Source organism: Etheostoma spectabile, unplaced genomic scaffold, assembly GCF_008692095.1.
Source record: "Etheostoma spectabile isolate EspeVRDwgs_2016 unplaced genomic scaffold, UIUC_Espe_1.0 scaffold00019299, whole genome shotgun sequence".
In the NCBI taxonomy this organism is placed as follows: Eukaryota; Metazoa; Chordata; class Actinopteri; order Perciformes; family Percidae; genus Etheostoma; species Etheostoma spectabile.
Genome location: NW_022604802.1, coordinates 39,440 through 55,819, shown reverse-complemented (window position 1 = coordinate 55,819; position 16,380 = coordinate 39,440). Strand labels below are relative to the sequence as shown.

Genomic DNA, 16,380 nt, shown 5'->3' with positions numbered 1-16,380 from the left:
CTAACATGCATGACTGAAATGTAGAAGTTAACATTACCAGAAATTATTGTTTGCCTTCACACAAACATGCCCCTTTTGTGCAAGGACTTTTTCCGAATAGTGATAAAGGAAACATGCATTGGCTGGAATCGGACCCGGGTCTCCCGCGTGAGGCGAGAATTCTACCACTGAACCACCAATGCTTGACGTGCCTTGATATGCCCCACTGAAAAAAATCAGTCTGCATGGCCACATTATGTTTCACAAGTGTCAGCATAATGGTAATTTTATCTCTTTCCATCAAACAGGGATCACAGCCTCTTGGGCTGCCTAGTGCACCAAAAATCAAAATGGAGCTAACATGCATGACCGAAATCAAGAAGTTAACATCACCAGAAATGAACTGTTTGCCTTCACACATACATGCCCTTTTTGTGCAGAGACTAGTTTCGAATTGTAATAAAGCAAACATGCATTGGCTGGGAATCGGACCCAGGTCTCCCGCGTGGGAGGCGAGAATTCTACCACTGAACCACCAACGCTGGATGCGTTTCAAATTCCACCACCGAAAAAAATCAGTCTGCATGGCCACATTATGTTTTCACAAGTGTCAGAAAAACGGTAATTTTTTCCGTATTCCATCAAACACGGATCACAGTCTCTTGACGTGCCTAGTGCACCAACAATCAAATTAGCTAACATGAATGGCTGAAATGTAGAAGTTAACATTACCAGAAATTAGTTGTTTGCCTTCACACAAACATGCCCCTTCTGTGCAAGGACTTTTTTCCGATAGTGATAAAGAAAGCTGCATTAGCCGGAATCGGACCCAGGTCTCCCGCGTGGCAGGCGAGAATTCTACCACTGAACCACCAATGCTTGACGTGCCTTGATATGCCCCACTGAAAAAAATCAGTCTGCATGGCCACATTATGTTTTCACAAGTGTCACATAATGGTAATTTTATCCTCTTTTCATCAAACAGGGATCACAGCCTCTTGGGCTGCCTAGTGCACCAAAAATCAAAATGGAGCTAACATGCATGACTGAAATCAAGAAGTTAACATCACCAGAAATGAACTGTTTGCCTTCACACATACATGCCCTTTTGTGCAGAGACTAGTTTCGAATTGTATAAAGCAACATGCATTGGCTGGAATCGGACCCAGGTCTCCCGCGTGGGAGGCGAGAATTCTACCACTGAACCACCAACGCTGGATGCGGTTCAAATTCCACCACCGAAAAAATCAGTCTGCATGGCCACATTATGTTTTCACAAGTGTCAGAAAAACGGTAATTTTTCCGTATTCCATCAAACACGGATCACAGTCTCTTGACGTGCCTAGTGCACCAACAATCAAAATTTAGCTAACATGAAGGCTGAAATGTAGAAGTTAACATCCAGAATTAGTTGTTTGCCTTCACACAAACATGCCCCTTTGTGCAAGGACTTTTTTCCGAAGTGATAAAGGAAGCTGCATTAGCCGGAATCGGACCAGGTCTCCCGCGTGGCAGGCGAGAATTCTACCACTGAACCACCAATGCTTGACGTGCCTTGATATGCCCCACTGAAAAAAATCAGTCTGCATGGCCACATTATTTTTCACAAGTGTCAACATAATGGTAATTTTATCCTCTTTTCATCAAACAGGGATCACAGCCTCTTGGCTGCCTAGTGCACCAAAATCAAAATGGAGCTAACATGCATGACTGAAATCAAGAAGTTAACATCACCAGAAATGAACTGTTTGCCTTCACACATACATGCCCTTTTTGTGCAGAGACTAGTTTCGAATTGTAATAAAGCAACATGCATTGGCTGGAATCGGACCCAGGTCTCCCGCGTGGGAGGCGAGAATTCTACCACTGAACCACCAATGCTTGACGTGCCTGATATGCCCCCACTGAAAAAAATCAGTCTGCATGGCCACATTATGTTTTCACAAGTGTCACATAATGGTAATTTTATCCTTTTCCATCAAACAGGGATCACAGCCTCTTGGGCTGCCTAGTGCACCAAAAAATCAAATGGAGCTAACATGCATGACTGAAATCAAGAAGTTAACATCACCAGAAATGAACTGTTTGCCTTCACACATACATGCCCTTTTTGTGCAGAGACTAGTTTCGAATTGTAATAAAGCAAACTGCATTGGCTGGGAATCGGACCCGGTCTCCCGCGTGGGAGGCGAGAATTCTACCACTGAACCACCAACGCTGGATAATGTTTCAATTCCACCACCGAAAAAAATCAGTCTGCATGGCCACATTATGTTTTCACAAGTGTCAGAAAAATGGTAATTTTATCCGTATTCCATCAAACAGGGATCACAGTCTCTTGGACGTGCCTAGTGCACCAACAATCAAATGGAGCTAACATGATGGCTGAAATGTAGAAGTTAACATTACCAGAAATGAGTTGTTTGCCTTCACACAAACATGCCCCTTTTGTGCAGGACTTTTCCGAATAGTGATAAAGGAAAGGCATTGGCCGGAATCGGACCCGGTCTCCCGCGTGGCAGGCGAGAATTCTACCACTGAACCACCAATGCTTGACGTGCCTGATTGCCCCACTGAAAAAAATCAGTCTGCATGGCCACATTATGTTTTCACAAGTGTCAACATAATGGTAATTTTATCCTCTTTCCATCAAACAGGGATCACAGCCTCTTGGCTGCCTAGTGCACCAAAAATCAAAATGGAGCTAACATGCATGACTGAAATCTAGAAGTTAACATCACCAGAAATGAACTGTTTGCCTTCACACATACATGCCCTTTTTGTGCAGAGACTAGTTTCGAATTGTAATAAAGCAAACATGCATTGGCTGGAAATCTGACCCAGGTCTCCCGCGTGGGAGGCGAGAATTCTACCACTGAACCACCAATGTTTGACGTGCCTTGATATGCCCCACTGAAAAAAATCAGTCTGCATGGCCACATTATGTTTTCACAAGTGTCAGCATAATGGTAATTTTATCCATTTTCCATCAAACAGGATCACAGCCTCTTGGGCTGCCTAGTGCACCAAAAATCAAAATGGAGCTAACATGCATGACCGAAATCAAGAAGTTAACATCACCAGAAATGAACTGTTTGCCTTCACACATACATGCCCTTTTTGTGCAGAGACTAGTTTCGATTGTAATAAAGCAAACTGCATTGGCTGGGAATCGGACCCAGGTCTCCCGCGTGGGAGGCGAGAATTCTACCACTGAACCACCAACGCTGGATAAGTTCAAGTTCCACCACCGAAAAAAATCAGTCTGCATGGCCACATTATGTTTTCACAAGTGTCAGAAAAACGGTAATTTTTCCGTATTCCATCAAACGGATCACAGCACTCTCTTGACGTGCCTAGTGCACCAACAATCAAAATTTAGCTACATGAATGGCTGAAATGTAGAAGTTAACATTACCAGAAATTAGTTGTTTGCCTTCACACAAACATGCCCCTTCTGTGCAAGGACTTTTTCCGAATAGTGATAAAGGAAAGCTGCATTAGCCGGGAATCGGACCCAGGTCTCCCGCGTGGCAGGCGAGAATTCTACCACTGAACCACCAATGCTTGACGTGCCTTGATATGCCCCACTGAAAAAAATCAGTCTGCATGGCCACATTATGTTTTCACAAGTGTCAACATAATGGTAATTTTATCCTCTTTTCATCAAACAGGGATCACAGCCTCTTGGGCTGCCTAGTGCACCAAAAATCAAAATGGAGCTAACATGCATGACTGAAATCAGAAGTTAACATCACCAGAAATGAACTGTTTGCCTTCACACATACATGCCCTTTTTGTGCAGAGACTAGTTTTCGAATTGTAATAAAGCAACATGCATTGGCTGGGAATCGGACCCAGGTCTCCCGCGTGGGAGGCGAGAATTCTACCACTGAACCACCAACGCTGGATAAGGTTCAAGTTCCACCACCGAAAAAAATCAGTCTGCATGGCCACATTATGTTTTCACAAGTGTCAACATAATGGTAATTTTTATCCTCTTTCCATCAAACAGGATCACAGCCTCTTGGGCTGCCTAGTGCACCAAAAATCAAATGGAGCTAACATGCATGACTGAAATCTAGAAGTTAACATCACCAGAAATGAGCTTTTTGCCTTCACACAACCATGCCCTTTTTGTGCAGAGACTAGTTTGAATTGTAATAAAGCAAACATGCATTGGCTGGAATCGGACCCAGGTCTCCCGCGTGGGAGGCGAGAATTCTACCACTGAACCACCACGCTGGACGTTCCTTCATATGCCCCACTGAAAAAAATCAGTCTGCATGGCCACATTATGTTTTCACAAGTGTCAGAAAAACGGTAATTTTATCCGTATTCCATCAAACACGGATCACAGTCCTCTTGACGTGCCTAGTGCACCAACAATCAAAATGGAGCTAACAATGGCTGAAATGTAAAGTTAACATTACCAGAAATGAGTTGTTTGCCTTCACACAAACATGCCCCTTCTGTGCAAGGACTTTTTCGAATTGTGATAAAGCAAACTGCATTGGCCGGAATCGGACCCGGGTCTCCCGCGGGGAGGCGAGAATTCTACCACTGAACCACCAACGCTTGACGTGCCTTGATATGCCCCACTGAAAAAATCAGTCTGCATGGCCACATTATGTTTTCACAAGTGTCAACATAATGGTAATTTTATCCTCTTTCCATCAAACAGGGATCACAGCCTCTTGGCTGCCTAGTGCACCAAAAATCAAAATGGAGCTAACATGCATGACTGAAATCTAGAAGTTAACATCACCAGAAATGAGCTGTTTTGCCTTCACAAACCATGCCCTTTTTGTGCAGAGACTAGTTTTGAATTGTAATAAAGCAAACATGCATTGGCTGGGAATCGGACCCAGGTCTCCCGCGTGGGAGGCGAGAATTCTACCACTGAACCACCAATGCTTGACGTGCCTTGATATCCCCACTGAAAAAAATCAGTCTGCATGGCCACATTATGTTTTCACAAGTGTCAGCATAATGGTAATTTTATCCTTTTCCATCAAACAGGATCACAGCCTCTTGGGCTGCCTAGTGCACCAAAAATCAAAATGGAGCTAACATGCATGACCGAAATCAAGAAGTTAACATCACCAGAAATGAACTGTTTGCCTTCACACATACATGCCCTTTTTGTGCAGAGACTAGTTTCGAATTGTAATAAAGCAAACATGCATTGCTGGGAATCGGACCCGGTCTCCCGCGTGGGAGGCGAGAATTCTACCACTGAACCACCAACGCTGATGCGTTCAAATTCCACCACCACTGAAAAAAATCAGTCTGCATGGCCACATTATGTTTTCACAAGTGTCAGAAAAACGGTAATTTTTTCCTATCCATCAAACACGGATCACAGTCTCTTGACTGCCTAGTGCACCAACAATCAAATTTAGCTAACATGAATGGCTGAAATGTAGAAGTTAACATTACCAGAAATGAGTTGTTTGCCTTCACACAACATGCCCCTTTTGTGCAGGACTTTTTCCGATAGTGATAAAGGAAAGCTGCATTGGCCGGGAATCGGACCCGGGTCTCCCGCGTGGCAGGCGAGAATTCTACCACTGAACCACCATGCTTGACGTGCCTTGATATGCCCACTGAAAAAAAAATCAGTCTCTGCATGGCCACATTATTTTTCACAAGTGTCAACATAATGGTAATTTTATCCATTTTCCATCAAACAGGGATCACAGCCTCTTGGGCTGCCTAGTGCACCAAAAATCAAAATGGAGCTAACATGCATGACTGAAATCAAGAAGTTAACATCACCAGAAATGAACTGTTTGCCTTCACACATACATGCCCTTTTTGTGCAGAGACTAGTTTCGAATTGTAATAAAGCAAACTGCATTGGCTGGGAATCGGACCCAGGTCTCCCGCGTGGGAGGCGAGAATTCTACCACTGAACCACCAACGCTGGATGCGGTTCAAATTCCACCACCGAAAAAAATCAGTCTGCATGGCCACATTATGTTTTCACAAGTGTCAGAAAAACGGTAATTTTTCCGTATTCCATCAAACACGGATCACAGCTCTCTTGACGTGCCTAGTGCACCAACAATCAAAATTAGCTAACATGAATGGCTGAAATGTAGAAGTTAACATTACCAGAAATTAGTTGTTTGCCTTCACACAAACATGCCCCTTCTGTGCAAGGACTTTTTCCGAATAGTGATAAAGGAAAGCTGCATTAGCCGGGAATCGGACCCAGCTCCCGCGTGGCAGGCGAGAATTCTACCACTGAACCACCAATGCTTGACGTGCCTTGATATGCCCCACTGAAAAAAATCAGTCTGCATGGCCACATTATGTTTTCACAAGTGTCAACATAATGGTAATTTTATCCTCTTTTCATCAAACAGGGATCACAGCCTCTTGGGCTGCCTAGTGCACCAAAATCAAAATGGAGCTAACATGCATGACTGAAATCAAGAAGTTAACATCACCAGAAATGAACTGTTTGCCTTCACACATACATGCCCTTTTTGTGCAGAGACTAGTTTCGAATTGTAATAAAGCAAACATGCATTGGCTGGGAATCGACCCAGGTCTCCCGCGTGGGAGGCGAGAATTCTACCACTGAACCACCAACGCTGGATAAGGTTCAATTCCCCCACCGAAAAAAATCAGTCTGCATGGCCACATTATGTTTTCACAAGTGTCAACATAATGGTAATTTATCCTTTCCTTTTCCATCAAACAGGATCACAGCCTCTTGGGCGCCTAGTGCACCAAAAATCAAAATGGAGCTAACATGCATGACTGAAATCTAGAAGTTAACATCACCAGAAATGAGCTTTTTGCCTTCACACAACCATGCCCTTTTGTGCAGAGACTGTTTTGAATTGTAATAAAGCAAACATGCATGGCTGGGAATCGGACCCAGTCTCCCGCGTGGGGGCGAGAATTCTACCACTGAACCACCAATGCTTGACGTGCCTTGATATGCCCCACTGAAAAAAATCAGTCTGCATGGCCACATTATGTTTTCACAAGTGTCAGCATAATGGTAATTTTATCCATTTCCATCAAACAGGGATCACAGCCTCTTGGGCTGCCTAGTGCACCAAAAATCAAAATGGAGCTAACATGCATGACCGAAATCAGAAGTTAACATCACCAGAAATGAACTGTTTGCCTTCACACATACATGCCCTTTTTTGTGCAGAGACTAGTTTTCGAATTGTAATAAAGCAAACATGCATTGGCTGGGAATCGGACCCAGGTCTCCCGCGTGGGAGGCGAGAATTCTACCACTGAACCACCAACGCTGGATGCGGTTCAATTCCCACCACCACCGAAAATCAGTCTGCATGGCCACATTATGTTTTCACAAGTGTCAGAAAAACGGTAATTTTTTCCGTATTCCATCAACACGGATCACAGTCTTGACGTGCCTAGTGCACCAACAATCAAAATTTAGCTAACATGAAGGCTGAAATGTAGAAGTTAACATTACCAGAAATTAGTTTGTTTGCCTTCACACAAACATGCCCTTCTGTGCAAGGACTTTTTCCGAATAGTGATAAAGGAAAGCTGCATTAGCCGGAATCGGACCCGGGTCTCCCGCGTGGCAGGCGAGAATTCTACCACTGAACCACCAATGCTTGACGTGCCTTGAAATGCCCCACTGAAAAAATCAGTCTGCATGGCCACATTATGTTTTCACAAGTGTCAACATAATGGTATTTTATCCTCTTTCCATCAAACAGGGATCACAGCCTCTTGGGCTGCCTAGTGCACCAAAACATCAAAATGGAGCTAACATGCATGACTGAAATCTAGAAGTTAACATCACCAGAAATGAGCTTTTTGCCTTCACACACCATGCCCTTTTGTGCAGAGACTAGTTTCGAATTGTAATAAAGCAAACATGCATTGGCTGGAATCGGACCCAGGTCTCCCGCGTGGGAGGCGAGAATTCTACCACTGAACCACCAATGCTTGACGTGCCTTGATATGCCCCACTGAAAAAAATCAGTCTGCATGGCCACATTATGTTTTCACAAGTGTCAGCATAATGGTAATTTTATCCATTTTCCATCAAACAGGGATCACAGCCTCTTGGGCTGCCTAGTGCACCAAAATCAAATGGAGCTAACATGCATGACTGAAATCAAGAAGTTAACATCACCAGAAATGAACTTTTGCCTTCACACATACATGCCCTTTTGTGCAGAGACTAGTTCGAATTGTAATAAAGCAAACATGCATTGGCTGGGAATCGGACCCAGGTCTCCCGCGTGGAGGCGAGAATTCTACCACTGAACCACCAACGCTGGATGCGGTTCAATTCCACCACCGAAAAAAATCAGTCTGCATGGCCACATTATGTTTTCACAAGTGTCAGAAAAACGGTAATTTTTTCCGTATTCCATCAAACACGGATCACAGTCTCTTGACGTGCCTAGTGCACCAACAATCAAATTTAGCTAACATGAATGGCTGAAATGTAGAAGTTAACATTACCAGAAATTAGTTTTTGCCTTCACACAACATGCCCCTTCTGTGCAAGGACTTTTTTCGAATATTGATAAAGGAAAGCTGCATTAGCCGGGAATCGGACCCAGGTCTCCCGCGTGGCAGGCGAGAATTCTACCACTGAACCACCAATGCTTGACGTGCCTTGATATGCCCCACTGAAAAAATCAGTCTGCATGGCCACATTATGTTTTCACAAGTGTCAACATAATGGTAATTTTATCCTCTTCTTTCATCAAACAGGGATCACAGCCTCTTGGGCTGCCTAGTGCACCAAAATCAAAATGGAGCTAACATGCATGACTGAAATCAAGAAGTTAACATCACCAGAAATGACTGTTTGCCTTCACACAACATGCCCTTTTTGTGCAGAGACTAGTTTCGAATTGTAATAAAGCAAACATGCATTGGCTGGAAATCGGACCCGGTCTCCCGCGTGGGAGGCGAGAATTCTCTACCACTGAACCACCAATGCTTGACGTGCCTTGATATGCCCCACTGAAAAAAATCAGTCTGCATGGCCACATTATGTTTTCACAAGTGTCAGCATAATGGTAATTTTATCCATTTCCATCAAACAGGGATCACAGCCTCTTGGGCTGCCTAGTGCACCAAAAATCAAAATGGAGCTAACATGCATGACCGAAATCAGAAGTTAACATCACCAGAAATGAACTGTTTGCCTTCACACAAATGCCCTTTTTGTGCAGAGACTAGTTTCGAATTGTAATAAAGCAAACATGCATTGGCTGGGAATCGGACCCAGGTCTCCCGCGTGGGAGGCGAGAATTCTACCACTGAACCACCAACGCTGGATAGGTTCAAGTTCCACCACCGAAAAAAATCAGTCTGCATGGCCACATTATGTTTTCACAAGTGTCAGAAAAACGGTAATTTTTTCCGTATTCCATCAAACACGGATCACAGTCTCTTGACGTGCCTAGTGCACCAACAATCAAAATTTAGCTAACATGAATGGCTGAAATGTAGAAGTTAACATTACCAGAAATTAGTTGTTTGCCTTCACACAAACATGCCCCTTCTTGCAAGACTTTTTCCGAATAGTGATAAAGGAAAGCTGCATTAGCCGGGAATCGGACCCGGGTCTCCCGCGTGGCAGGCGAGAATTCTACCACTGAACCACCAATGCTTGACGTGCCTTGATATGCCCCACTGAAAAAAATCAGTCTGCATGGCCACATTATGTTTTCACAAGTGTCAACATAATGGTAATTTTATCCTCTTTCCATCAAACAGGATCACAGCCTCTTGGGCTGCCTAGTGCACCAAAATCAAAATGGAGCTAACATGCATGACTGAAATCAAGAAGTTAACATCACCAGAAATGAACTGTTTGCCTTCACACATACATGCCCTTTTTGTGCAGAGACTAGTTTCGAATTGTAATAAAGCAAACATGCATTGGCTGGGAATCGGACCCAGGTCTCCCGCGTGGGAGGCGAGAATTCTACCACTGAACCCCAACGCTGGATAAGGTTCAAGTTCCACCACCGAAAAAATCAGTCTGCATGGCCACATTATGTTTTCACAAGTGTCAACATAATGGTAATTTTATCCTCTTTCCATCAAACAGGGATCACAGCCTCTTGGGCTGCCTAGTGCACCAAAAATCAAAATGGAGCTAACATGCATGACTGAAATCTAGAAGTTAACATCACCAGAAATGAGCTTTTTGCCTTCACACAACATGCCCTTTTTGCAGAGACTAGTTTTGAATTGTAATAAAGCAAACATGCATGGCTGGGAATCTGACCCAGGTCTCCCGCGTGGAGGCGAGAATTCTACCACTGAACCACCAACGCTGGATGAGGTTCAATTCCCCACCGAAAAAATCAGTCTGCATGGCCACATTATGTTTTCACAAGTGTCAGAAAACGGTAATTTTATCCGTATTCCATCAAACACGGATCACAGTCTCTTGACGTGCCTAGTGCACCAACAATCAAAATTTAGCTAACATGAATGGCTGAAATGTAGAAGTTAACATTACCAGAAATTAGTTGTTTGCCTTCACACAAACATGCCCCTTCTGGTGCAAGGAATTTTCCGAATAGTGATAAAGGAAAGCTGCATTAGCGGGAATCGGACCCAGGTCTCCCGCGTGGAGGCGAGAATTCTACCACTGAACCACCAATGCTTGACGTGCCTTGATATGCCCCACTGAAAAAATCAGTCTGCATGGCCACATTATGTTTTCACAAGTGTCAACATAATGGTAATTTTATCCTCTTTCCATCAAACAGGGATCACAGCCTCTTGGGCTGCCTAGTGCACCAAAAATCAAAATGGAGCTAAATGCATGACTGAAATCTAGAAGTTAACATTACCAGAAATGAGCTTGTTTGCCTTCACACAACCATGCCCTTTTTGTGCAGAGGACTAGTTTTGAATTGTAATAAAGCAAACATGCATTGGCTGGAATCGGACCCAGGTCTCCCGCGTGGGAGGCGAGAATTCTACCACTGAACCACCAATGCTTGACGTGCCTTGATATGCCCCACTGAAAAAAATCAGTCTGCATGGCCACATTATGTTTTCACAAGTGTCAGCATAATGGTAATTTTTTCTTTTTCCATTCCATCAAACAGGGATCACAGCCTCTTGGGCTGCCTAGTGCACCAAAAATCAAAATGGAGCTAACATGCATGACTGAAATCAAGAAGTTAACATCACCAGAAATGAGCTGTTTGCCTTCACACATACATGCCCTTTTTGTGCAGAGACTAGTTTCGAATTGTAATAAAGAAAGCATGCATTGGCTGGGAATCGGACCCAGGTCTCCCGCGTGGGAGGCGAGAATTCTACCACTGAACCACCAACGCTGGATAAGGTTCAAGTTCCACCACCGAAAAAAAATCAGTCTGCATGGCCACATTATGTTTTCACAAGTGTCAGAAAAACGGTAATTTTATCCGTTCCATCAAACACGGATCACAGTCTCTTGACGTGCCTAGTGCACCAACAATCAAAATTTAGCTAACATGAATGGCTGAAATGTAGAAGTTAACATTACCAGAATTAGTTGTTTGCCTTCACACAAACATGCCCTTCTGTGCAAGGACTTTTCCGAATAGTGATAAAGGAAAGCTGCATTAGCCGGGAATCGGACCCGGGTCTCCCGCGTGGGCAGGCGAGAATTCTACCACTGAACCACCAATGCTTGACGTGCCTTGATATGCCCCACTGAAAAAAATCAGTCTGCATGGCCACATTATGTTTCACAAGTGTCAAATAATGGTAATTTTATCCTATTCCATCAAACAGGGATCACAGCCTCTTGGGCTGCCTAGTGCACCAAAAATCAAAATGGAGCTAACATGCATGACTGAAATCAAGAAGTTAACATCACCAGAAATGAATGTTTGCCTTCACACATACATGCCCTTTTGTGCAGAGACTAGTTTCGAATTGTAATAAAGCAAACATGCATTGGCTGGGAATCGGACCCAGGTCTCCCGCGTGGGAGGCGAGAATTCTACCACTGAACCACCAAGCTGGATAGGTTCAAGTTCCCCACTGAAAAAATCAGTCTGCATGGCCACATTATGTTTTCACAAGTGTCAACATAATGGTAATTTTATCCTCTTTCCATCAAACAGGGATCACAGCCTCTTGGGCTGCCTAGTGCACCAAAAATCAAAATGGAGCTAACATGCATGACTGAAATCTAGAAGTTAACATCACCAGAAATGAGCTTTTTGCCTTCACACAACATGCCCTTTTTGTGCAGAGACTAGTTTTGAATTGTAATAAAGAAACATGCATTGGCTGGGAATCGGCCCAGGTCTCCCGCGTGGGAGGCGAGAATTCTACCACTGAACCACCAATGCTTGACGTGCCTTGATATGCCCCACTGAAAAAAATCAGTCTGCATGGCCACATTATGTTTTCACAAGTGTCAGAAAAATGGTAATTTTATCCATTTCCATCAAACAGGGATCACAGCCTCTTGGCTGCCTAGTGCACCAAAAATCAAAATGGAGCTAACATGCATGACGAAATCAAGAAGTTAACATCACCAGAAATGAACTGTTTGCCTTCACACAAACATGCCCCTTTTGTGCAGGACTATTTTCGAATTGTAATAAAGGAACATGCATTGGCTGGGAATCGGACCCAGGTCTCCCGCGTGGGAGGCGAGAATTCTACCACTGAACCACCAAGCTTGACGTGCTTGATATGCCCCACTGAAAAAAATCAGTCTGCATGGCCACATTATGTTTTCACAAGTGTCAACATAATGGTAATTTTATCCTCTTTCCATCAAACAGGGATCACAGCCTCTTGGGCTGCCTAGTGCACCAAAAATCAAAATGGGCTAACATGCATGACTGAAATCAAGAAGTTAACATACCAGAAATGAGCTGTTTGCCTTCACACAAACATGCCCTTTTTGTGCAGAGACTAGTTTCGAATTGTAATAAAGCAAACATGCATTGGCTGGGAATCGGACCCAGGTCTCCCGCGTGGGAGGCGAGAATTCTACCACTGAACCACCAACGCTGATTGGTTCAAGTTCCCCACTGAAAAAAATCAGTCTGCATGGCCACATTATGTTTTCACAAGTGTCAGCATAATGGTAATTTTATCCGTTTCCATCAAACAGGGATCACAGCCTCTTGGGCTGCCTAGTGCACCAAAATCAAAATGGAGCTAACATGCATGACTGAAATCAAGAAGTTAACATCACCAGAAATACTGTTTGCCTTCACACATACATGCCCTTTTGTGCAAGACTAGTTTCGAATTGTATAAAGCAAAATGCATGGCTGGGAATCGGACCCAGGTCTCCCGCGTGGAGGCGAGAATTCTACCACTGAACCACCAACGCTTGAATGCCTTGTATTCCCCACCGAAAAAAATCAGTCTGCATGGCCACATTATGTTTTCACAAGTGTCAACATAATGGTAATTTATCCTCTTCCATCAAACAGGGATCACAGCCTCTTGGGCTGCCTAGTGCACCAAAAATCAAAATGGAGCTAACATGCATGACTGAAATCAAGAAGTTAACATCACCAGAAATGAACTTTTGCCTTCACACAAACATGCCCTTTTTGTGCAGAGACTAGTTCGAATTGTAATAAAGAAAACATGCATTGGCTGGGAATCGGACCCAGGTCTCCCGCGTGGGAGGCGAGAATTCTACCACTGAACCACCAATGCTTGACGGTCTTGTTCCACCCCACTGAAAAAATCAGTCTGCATGGCCACATTATGTTTTCACAAGTGTCACATAATGGTAATTTTATCCTCTTTCCATCAAACAGGGATCACAGCCTCTTGGGTGCCTAGTGCACCAAAAATCAAAATGGAGCTAACATGCATGACTGAAATCAAGAAGTTAACATCACCAGAAATGAACTGTTTGCCTTCACACATACATGCCCTTTTTGTGCAGAGACTAGTTTCGAATTGTAATAAAGCAAACATGCATTGGCTGGGAATCGGACCCAGGTCTCCCGCGTGGGAGGCGAGAATTCTACCACTGAACCACCAACGCTGGATGCGGTTCAAATTCCACCACCGAAAAAAATCAGTCTGCATGGCCACATTATGTTTTCACAAGTGTCAGAAAAACGGTAATTTTTCCGTATTCCATCAAACACGGATCACAGTCTCTTGACGTGCCTAGTGCACCAACAATCAAAATTTAGCTAACATGAATGGCTGAAATGTAGAAGTTAACATTACCAGAAATTAGTGTTTGCCTTCACACAAACATGCCCCTTCTGTGCAAGGACTTTTTCCGAATAGTGATAAAGGAAGCTGCATTAGCGGGAATCGGACCCGGGTCTCCCGCGTGGCAGGCGAGAATTCTACCACTGAACCACCAATGCTTGACGTGCTTGATATGCCCCACTGAAAAAAATCAGTCTGCATGGCCACATTATGTTTTCACAAGTGTCAAATAATGGTAATTTATCCTCTTTCATCAAACAGGGATCACAGCCTCTGGGCTGCCTAGTGCACCAAAATCAAAATGGAGCTACATGCATGACTGAAATCAAGAAGTTAACATCACCAGAAATGAACTGTTTGCCTTCACACATACATGCCCTTTTTGTGCAGAGACTAGTTTCGAATTGTAATAAAGCAAACATGCATTGGCTGGGAATCGGACCCAGGTCTCCCGCGTGGGAGGCGAGAATTCTACCACTGAACCACCAACGCTGGATAAGGTTTGTAATGGGCACAAATTACAAAAAACCAATGATTTTCGTATTATTATTCATGATAATTCTTCAATGCCATCACAGTATTTGGTTCCTGTATCTGTCCTCAGTGTGACTCTTTGTAGGAGACAAGGATATGTATGACTTTGCAATTTCCCAATGAGATAGATGAAGTGGAGCCTGACAGAAACAGTTGCTAGAACCGGTGTTTATCATAGCAGGCCCAGGTCGAGAACAGACCTATCCAAGAGACAAGATGCTTTTTAACTAAGATAGATGACCGGTCAAGACACTGGAAACACGAGGACAGATTCAGACAATACGTAAGAGCTCCAACTGTCTGCCTGAGGTCCAGATTGTTATGTTGAGATTAAAAGTGTCCAAACAAGGGTGGTTTTCATCTGGGGGCACTGCATAAAGAAGTGTATTATGATTGTATTCACCCAAGGTTGTGGTGTCACTTGGTACTCTGTTGCATTGTGAACTGCCATTTCAGACATTTTGTTGATTGTTCCTCAGAAATAATTAACTCTTTCACCGAATATCCAAAACTGTAATCCAGTTACAGCCTGTCTTTATTTTGTTTCAACAAGGTCTCTTCTCATTCACAAATTCTCCCTCCACTGAACAGAAACTCCATAACAGGTTCAAGTTCCACCACCGAAAAAAATCAGTCTGCATGGCCACATTATGTTTTCACAAGTGTCAACATAATGGTAATTTTATCCTCTTTCCATCAAACAGGGATCACAGCCTCTTGGGCTGCCTAGTGCACCAAAATCAAAATGGAGCTAACATGCATGACTGAAATCTAGAAGTTAACATCACCAGAAATGAGCTTTTGCCTTCACACAACCATGCCCTTTTTGTGCAGAGACTAGTTTGAATGTAATAAAGCAAACATGCATTGGCTGGGAATCTGACCCAGGTCTCCCGCGTGGGAGGCGAGAATTCTACCACTGAACCACCAATGCTTGACGTGCCTTGATATGCCCCACTGAAAAAAATCAGTCTGCATGGCCACATTATGTTTTCACAAGTGTCAGAATAATGGTAATTTTATCCATTTCCATCAAACAGGGATCACAGCCTCTTGGGCTGCCTAGTGCACCAAAATCAAAATGGAGCTAACATGCATGACCGAAATCAAGAAGTTAACATCACCAGAAATGAACTGTTTGCCTTCACACATACATGCCCTTTTTGTGCAGAGACTAGTTTCGTATTGTAATAAAGCAAACATGCATTGGCTGGGAATCGGACCCAGGTCTCCCGCGTGGGAGGCGAGAATTCTACCACTGAACCACCAACGCTGGATGCGTTCAAATTCCACCACTGAAAAAAATCAGTCTGCATGGCCACATTATGTTTTCACAAGTGTCAGAAAAAACGGTAATTTTTCGTATTCCATCAAACACGGATCACAGTCTCTTGACGTGCCTAGTGCACCAACAATCAAAATTTAGCTAACATGAATGGCTGAAATGTAGAAGTTAACATTACCAGAAATTAGTTGTTTGCCTTCACACAACATGCCCTTCTGTGCAAGGACTTTTCCGAATAGTGATAAAGGAAAGCTGCATTAGCCGGGAATCGGACCCGGGTCTCCCGCGTGGCAGGCGAGAATTCTACCACTGAACCACCAATGCTTGACGTGCCTTAAATGCCCCACTGAAAAAAATCAGTCTGCATGGCCACATTATGTTTTCAC

At 43.7% G+C, this 16,380-nt stretch overlaps 19 non-coding genes across 19 annotated transcripts; all 19 read right to left on the bottom strand.

The window, feature by feature from the left end:
• Positions 1 to 450: 450 nt before the first annotated feature.
• trnag-ccc (transfer RNA glycine (anticodon CCC)) lies at positions 451 to 521 on the bottom strand. Its single transcript has one exon. It is a non-coding gene; the product is annotated as a tRNA-Gly (tRNA).
• Positions 522 to 3,136: 2,615 nt separating this feature from the next.
• Positions 3,137 to 3,207, bottom strand: trnag-ccc (transfer RNA glycine (anticodon CCC)). The gene has a single exon. It is a non-coding gene; the product is annotated as a tRNA-Gly (tRNA).
• Positions 3,208 to 3,475: 268 nt separating this feature from the next.
• Positions 3,476 to 3,546, bottom strand: trnag-gcc (transfer RNA glycine (anticodon GCC)). The gene has a single exon. It is a non-coding gene; the product is annotated as a tRNA-Gly (tRNA).
• Positions 3,547 to 3,815: 269 nt separating this feature from the next.
• trnag-ccc (transfer RNA glycine (anticodon CCC)) lies at positions 3,816 to 3,886 on the bottom strand. The gene has a single exon. It is a non-coding gene; the product is annotated as a tRNA-Gly (tRNA).
• A 939-nt stretch (positions 3,887 to 4,825) lies between these two features.
• On the bottom strand, positions 4,826 to 4,896 carry trnag-ccc (transfer RNA glycine (anticodon CCC)). The gene has a single exon. It is a non-coding gene; the product is annotated as a tRNA-Gly (tRNA).
• A 600-nt stretch (positions 4,897 to 5,496) lies between these two features.
• trnag-gcc (transfer RNA glycine (anticodon GCC)) lies at positions 5,497 to 5,566 on the bottom strand. The gene has a single exon. It is a non-coding gene; the product is annotated as a tRNA-Gly (tRNA).
• Positions 5,567 to 5,837: 271 nt separating this feature from the next.
• trnag-ccc (transfer RNA glycine (anticodon CCC)) lies at positions 5,838 to 5,908 on the bottom strand. Its single transcript has one exon. It is a non-coding gene; the product is annotated as a tRNA-Gly (tRNA).
• A 1,283-nt stretch (positions 5,909 to 7,191) lies between these two features.
• On the bottom strand, positions 7,192 to 7,262 carry trnag-ccc (transfer RNA glycine (anticodon CCC)). Its single transcript has one exon. It is a non-coding gene; the product is annotated as a tRNA-Gly (tRNA).
• Positions 7,263 to 8,536: 1,274 nt separating this feature from the next.
• trnag-gcc (transfer RNA glycine (anticodon GCC)) lies at positions 8,537 to 8,607 on the bottom strand. Its single transcript has one exon. It is a non-coding gene; the product is annotated as a tRNA-Gly (tRNA).
• Positions 8,608 to 9,213: 606 nt separating this feature from the next.
• Positions 9,214 to 9,284, bottom strand: trnag-ccc (transfer RNA glycine (anticodon CCC)). The gene has a single exon. It is a non-coding gene; the product is annotated as a tRNA-Gly (tRNA).
• Positions 9,285 to 9,551: 267 nt separating this feature from the next.
• Positions 9,552 to 9,622, bottom strand: trnag-gcc (transfer RNA glycine (anticodon GCC)). Its single transcript has one exon. It is a non-coding gene; the product is annotated as a tRNA-Gly (tRNA).
• Positions 9,623 to 11,244: 1,622 nt separating this feature from the next.
• Positions 11,245 to 11,315, bottom strand: trnag-ccc (transfer RNA glycine (anticodon CCC)). The gene has a single exon. It is a non-coding gene; the product is annotated as a tRNA-Gly (tRNA).
• Positions 11,316 to 12,925: 1,610 nt separating this feature from the next.
• trnag-ccc (transfer RNA glycine (anticodon CCC)) lies at positions 12,926 to 12,996 on the bottom strand. The gene has a single exon. It is a non-coding gene; the product is annotated as a tRNA-Gly (tRNA).
• A 592-nt stretch (positions 12,997 to 13,588) lies between these two features.
• Positions 13,589 to 13,659, bottom strand: trnag-ccc (transfer RNA glycine (anticodon CCC)). The gene has a single exon. It is a non-coding gene; the product is annotated as a tRNA-Gly (tRNA).
• Positions 13,660 to 13,925: 266 nt separating this feature from the next.
• On the bottom strand, positions 13,926 to 13,996 carry trnag-ccc (transfer RNA glycine (anticodon CCC)). Its single transcript has one exon. It is a non-coding gene; the product is annotated as a tRNA-Gly (tRNA).
• Positions 13,997 to 14,263: 267 nt separating this feature from the next.
• Positions 14,264 to 14,333, bottom strand: trnag-gcc (transfer RNA glycine (anticodon GCC)). Its single transcript has one exon. It is a non-coding gene; the product is annotated as a tRNA-Gly (tRNA).
• Positions 14,334 to 14,596: 263 nt separating this feature from the next.
• On the bottom strand, positions 14,597 to 14,667 carry trnag-ccc (transfer RNA glycine (anticodon CCC)). Its single transcript has one exon. It is a non-coding gene; the product is annotated as a tRNA-Gly (tRNA).
• Positions 14,668 to 15,911: 1,244 nt separating this feature from the next.
• On the bottom strand, positions 15,912 to 15,982 carry trnag-ccc (transfer RNA glycine (anticodon CCC)). Its single transcript has one exon. It is a non-coding gene; the product is annotated as a tRNA-Gly (tRNA).
• A 265-nt stretch (positions 15,983 to 16,247) lies between these two features.
• On the bottom strand, positions 16,248 to 16,318 carry trnag-gcc (transfer RNA glycine (anticodon GCC)). Its single transcript has one exon. It is a non-coding gene; the product is annotated as a tRNA-Gly (tRNA).
• Between the last annotated feature and the right edge of the window lie 62 nt (positions 16,319 to 16,380).